The sequence below is a fragment of the Pezoporus flaviventris genome, unplaced genomic scaffold (genome assembly GCF_033815535.1).
Source record: "Pezoporus flaviventris isolate CSIRO_AGI_PZ_B2104156 unplaced genomic scaffold, CSIRO_AGI_Pfla_v1 ptg000031l, whole genome shotgun sequence".
NCBI classification, from domain to species: Eukaryota; Metazoa; Chordata; class Aves; order Psittaciformes; family Psittacidae; genus Pezoporus; species Pezoporus flaviventris.
In genome coordinates this window covers 52,042,283-52,048,282 of record NW_026892579.1, presented here as the reverse complement: position 1 = coordinate 52,048,282, position 6,000 = coordinate 52,042,283, and positions in this window count along the sequence as shown.

Below are 6,000 nucleotides of genomic sequence, written 5' to 3'. Positions count from 1 at the left end.
AACTCCTTATGCTGTTCTTCCAAAATTGTGGCTTACATCTGAAATAGGATGGGCATAAGAGCTCACTTTTTCTTTAGACTTCAGATTTTCCATCATGTCAATGATACAAAAAGATAGGTCAAGAATTTCCTTATTAAATCATTTAAATCATTGTACATAGACAGATTTTATTTTATCACAATTAATTTTGTCAGGTAATGTATGCTTCTGTTCTTACAGAAGCAGCAGAAGCAGTTGCTTGTATCAGGAAAAGAATTGCTGATCACCTGCTTTGAAAGATCTTTTGGCTTAGTGCTTGGGGCACCCATCTGTGATGTGAAAAAGTGAAGTAAAAATCCCTAGTCTGCATGAAAGACAGCACTAACTTGAATCTTAATCTCTTCCACCATATCTATCCAGGGTGCATACTGTTCATACCCTTTATTCATTAGCATAAAAAAAAAAGAAAAATTCTGAAGGGCTAATGCTGACCATTCCAATAGCCTCAGGGATTTTATTTATTTTTTTTTTCAGGATCCTATCACAGTGTGATTTCTTCTCCAGTTTTTGATAGGTAGGCAGGAAGCCAGAATAACCATGCCTAATTCAGATGGAAAAATAAGTATATCCTCTTTTAGACTTCAGAGTGTTATACTCTTTTTATGCCAATTCCAAATCTCTTTTCATTTCTCCATTTTTTTGATGGAGTCTAGTAATCACACTACAGTTTCTCAGATGGCCTCTGCTCCTGGGAGCTTGGCTAGATGACCAAGTTACTGGTTTGCAATGTAGGCTGGAGATTTGAGACAGCTTTAGCTACTCTGTGGTTCCTGTGTTACCTATTAAGGCATCCCAGCCTTCTGTGAATGTCACTGGGCTTACCTTGCCTCAAAAGTTACTCTTCTCTTCATGCACAGAATAATTTAAGGACACCAAATCCTGCACCGACCAAAGAAGACACCTTGCAACTAAAAATTAATAATGAAGAAGCTTTTGGAAAATTACTTGAATATAAACCTAAAGGCTAGTCATGAATAATCAAAAAAATGTCACTGTGAGGTCAGTGTGATTTGAGGTTGCCAAGGCAATTTCCTTACATATTTAGCAGAGGAACAATTCTTCAGTAGAAATCTTTGATGCAACTTAGTGGGAGTACCTCATCCATTTGGATTCTTCTTTATGTCTAAAAAAAAAAGAAAAGAACAAATGCATTTGGAGAAGAGTGGAGACTTGTGAAGGATCAGTTTAAAAGAAGGGATTAAAAGCACTTCATAAAGCCCTGAGGGGAAGCAATATTCTACAGACATTGGAAGATTGTAGGCATTAAAGACTGAAAACAAACATGTGAGGTAGTAGGAGCAGGTTTAGTTAGATCCCCTTTTCCCATGTGAAATTGTGGGTGAATTTCTAGATAAACTTGTTTAGAGGCTTAGCTATTTGCTTATACTAGTATTGTTAACAACAGTGTGTGGGAATTTAAAAAATGCTAGCATGGTGCCCAGAAAAATAAGTGTGAATTGACTGTATGAAGTAACTCTATACAGGCTTGGAGATAGTTTAGCATAATCAGCTTTTTCCACCCATAACTCAGAGGATATTGTGCATTATTAAAAGCAGATACTTCTGGCCACTTGACTATTAGTCTCTTACAGCTATAAGAATATGAATCATAGGTGTTAAAATCAGCCACAGGAGGGCTCTTGCATTATTTCCCTGCAAGCCTTTAAACATATTGAGGATAATAAAGAAAGAAACCTATTCAAGCAAGTATAGACAGAGGCTATAAAGATCAAGTCAATCTGTGCTCTAGTTCCTGTCAGCATGCACAGAAAAGGAATGCTCTGAATCATGAATAGTTCACTGTGCATTTTATTTCATCTGCTTGTAGAAGCAAGAGTGATTTTTGCTTCTGTGATTTTAGCTAGATGTCATGTTTCTCTAATAATAGGGCATGGTTCAGTGTATATGTTTGAGGTCCAGATATGAGGGCTGAGATAAAGACAAAGTTTCCATGGCAGTGCTAAGCACCTACTCTAGGTTTTCCAGACGTCTAAATTTGGTTCTGTACTAGTCATTACTAAAACACTTTTTCTCAGTTTTACTTCTACTGCCTTCACTGTGACTTGAGGCCCATCAGTCAGTGCCACAGCCATTTAGCTGAACTCCTATAGCAGCAGGCTGAATTCCTGCAGAAGTAGGAGTGCACACAACTTAGGTAGGTGTCTGATCAAAAGTGGTCACAAGACACAAGCAAAACCCTTGTAAGGACTGAAGGAGAGCTCAATATTGTTAGAACAATTGAGAAATAAGGGTTACTCCAAAGGAAGAAACATCCACATTGGAGCTGATTCAATCCATATCTTGCTTTCGTCTTCCCCTCAGGAAAAGAAACTCTTACCCTATGATAGATTTACAGGTGTTAAGCAAGGACCTCCCCACCAGTCAGTTGATCTAACAGGCTTTCTTTTTTGACACAGGGATACCCAGACATTTCCATTTACTAAGTGTACTTGGTGCAACTTTATTTTCTTTTCCCTTAGGAGATCCCTATTAAAATATGTTGCTCTTCCAGAAAGACTATTTCTTGCAGGCCCTTCCAAAGCATTCATATCCAAGTATATGGATCAGAACACTTCCTTCATATTAAGGAAGTGTATTCTGAAACCTGCTGAATGTTCTCCGATTTGCTCTTGCTTTCCGGATGAAGCATTTGGGGATAGTGGGTATGTAGAGAATTAGTTTCTTCTTGCTCTGATCCAGAGGAAATACTTGAGACACTTTCCTGGTTTTATATGCAGAGTTCATAGTACATGGGTAGTGGACCCAGCCTAGGAAAATAATAACTATTTTTAAAAAATTAGTTTCTTTTTCCTGAGGCATTACAAAAAAAAAGAAAAAAAAGTAAAACCAAAACAAGAACAGTTTGCTGTCCAATACTTTCAGTGTTGTGTTAGAAAATTAGTTTCAAACAATGCTCGGAATGAAACCTGTATGAAGACTTTACCTCTGATCTATTCTTCTTTGACTGAAACATTAAGATTTTTCCACCCAGTGAAAAGAGACATCTTATCTCACATGAAAGCTGTTGCTCTGGGAGTCACTATCTACCAAAAAGGCATAAAATGTGCCAATCTCTCACTGTTATCTGAAGGAAATTCAAATTACTAAATTGATAAATGGCCACTTCGTTTAAAGATGAATAAAGAGATAAATAAATAGATAAATCCACATCTTTCACTTGGCCCTTTAGTTTTTCCTTTGAGTGATCAAACAAAGAAGCTGTTGACTATATTGACATGGGTTGAGACAACAGAGAGCAATGATTTTGTTATACCTGAGAACTGTTTTGTTTTGAGTTGTTTTGTTTTGGATTGTTTTGTTTTGTTTTTTTTTTCTGGGAGTTCTGTCCTTTATTTTGGCAAACATCTTTTGCAAAACTCACTTTTGACATTTTTTTTCCAAGGAAAAACCATTTCATCAGGTAATGTGTGACCTGCTCTTTGGGAAACATGCAGATCATATTTTTGGTCTGAATCCTTCCTGGAGAGATAAATGCCATTTTTTCTGGAGTACCCACATTTTCAGAAGCATTCTCCCATTTGGGTGTTGAGCTTCAAAAGGGAAATCCATCCACAGGTGCCAATGCGAGGGATGTGAGTAGTGTGAGACGCTGGGTTGTTTGTGTGTCTGCACCTGGCCTGTTTTGAAAACCATCTCCACCACTGCTGCCTCTGGCACTTATCCCTTTTCCCATGATGTTTTTTTACAACCCCCTGAGGCCCAGCATATCTGGCCATCAGGACATCAAGCCACCAAGCAGCAATGAACAGCAACCATGTGCACAGAATTCCTTCAGAGACATGTTTTTCCCCTCACCCCCCGATTTCTCCTCTCCTGAATGTTTGCTCTTTCATACTTCATTGGAGAATTGTGTTATCTCCACAAGATGTGGTCAGGCTTAGCGCAGGAATGTCTGCAGCAGCATGCAGCACGCCTCACAGAGACACCATAATAAGTTGCCTAATTGGTAGGAATGGGGGCTCTTCTTGACCAAAAGAAATATAAATAAATAAATATATAAATATATAAACAGAAGAAGGAGAGGTGCGGAAAGGACACTGTGGGAGAGAGGGGAAAAAAGAGAGAGCAACTTTTTTGCCCCCACTTCTCTGAAGGAAGCAGCAGTGTCTCCTTGCAGAACGACAACCCTCAGGATACAGCAGTTGTCTTCAAATCTGTGACCATAAAAAATCATTATCTCTGTGAAATACAGCAATTTGGGAGATAATCAAACAGTGACCAGGGGGCAGAGCTGCCAATCTGAAGGATTATGCTCTGTGCATGCTTGATTCTGTCTGACCTTCCTCCGAGCCAGCTGTCAGCTTGGAGAAAACGCACACGGATCGACTCAGGGCACATTCATTAGACTGTCTTCGGTGAAGAAGTCATTTGCATAAAACCCCAGCTTTCTTAATTAGTACTTCATTTTTCCCTTGACTTATTTTGTGTCTAAGTTCACTTGCCTTTTTTTTTTTTTTTACTTGCCGAAAAATAAAACGGGGGAGGAGATTTCTCTTTTTTTTATATCTTTTTTAACATAGGGGCAGGAGGGAATATGACTTGCAAATTAACTCAGGGATAATTAGCCTATTAACATTTCCAGAGATGTAGGAGGTTTCCAAATGTTTAAAAAAAAAAAAAAATCAGAAGGGAGAAAATGTGTGTGTGGGGCGAATACTGCAGTTGAAATTTATTATTTAAACTTCTGGATTGACAATATTGAAATGTTGGGAAAGAAAGGTAGTGCAGCCCATGTGTGGAAAAATCTCTCTCCTTCTTTTATAACAATACCTACTCTTTACCCATCTCAAAAGCTACCTAGGAAAATGCTACTTTAACATTCTCATGGACAAGCAATGGAATTTTTTACTGTAAGAAAAACAAAAATGTATTTTCTTCCTAGTGCGGTTAGCATTGCATGTACTGTTTGAATCAGGAAGAAGTCGACCACATCCTGCAGTTTTACTCAGACTTTTCTTGTATGTACCAACAATGATTTGCACATCTACTTAAAGATTCAAAACCATAGTTGTGTGAAAACAAACTGCAAGTTGTCGTATGAGTACAAAGTATTCAATTCAGATACAACACATTTTACTGATTTAAAATTGCTATGCAACTCCTAGGAACAAACAAGCCACAAGAATGATTGCCTTGTGTTACAAAAGTGTTCAGAGTAAGGAGAGATGCCAAATTAGTGCAGACATTATCAAATTTTTTCTTTAGCTCAAAGTGGATGCTAATGATGCTTGTTCTTTCTTTGATATGCTACTCTTGCCTGATATAGGAAGGTATTTCAGAGCTCTTCTAAGTTTAATCACAAACTAGTCCAACTTACATCTCAATATCACTATCAGAACACAATTCTTTTGAAAGGTTAGGTAAATCCTGAATTCCAGACAACATCCTTATTTCTGGTGAATCAAAAACGAAGAGAGATGAAAGGCATAAACATCCTGGAATGCTGCTTTTGTGGCAGCACTCTGTTTAAAATGCCTCAAAAGGCAGTAAATCTTGCTACCATGTTTTGTGAATTCATCACCATCCTTCAAGAGACCAAAAATTTAACATCTCTGTTCTTAGATTATATATTGCAGCTCTTCCTCTGTTTTTACAGGTCTTCTCCAATATAGGACTAACAGATTCAAGACAGGAAAGGTGGCTGCAGTCAGGATATTGAACATCTCTAAATTTGAAGAATCAGGACCAACCTTTAAACTGCAGACTATTTCAGGTAACTGTTTATTAGAGAAATGAATAGCGCCAGGACCAGTTGCATGGTCCTGACAACATGAGGTTCAGACTTTAGATCCATTGTGTACATACTAGTAAATTGCCCCAGTCTCCAAAGCTGCATGAATGCATCAAAACTGCATACAAGGAATTGTCCTTGGCCCACACTAAGACCCCAAATATGCAATGAAATAATTTGGTATAACACTGGTTGATCTAGAACAAAAC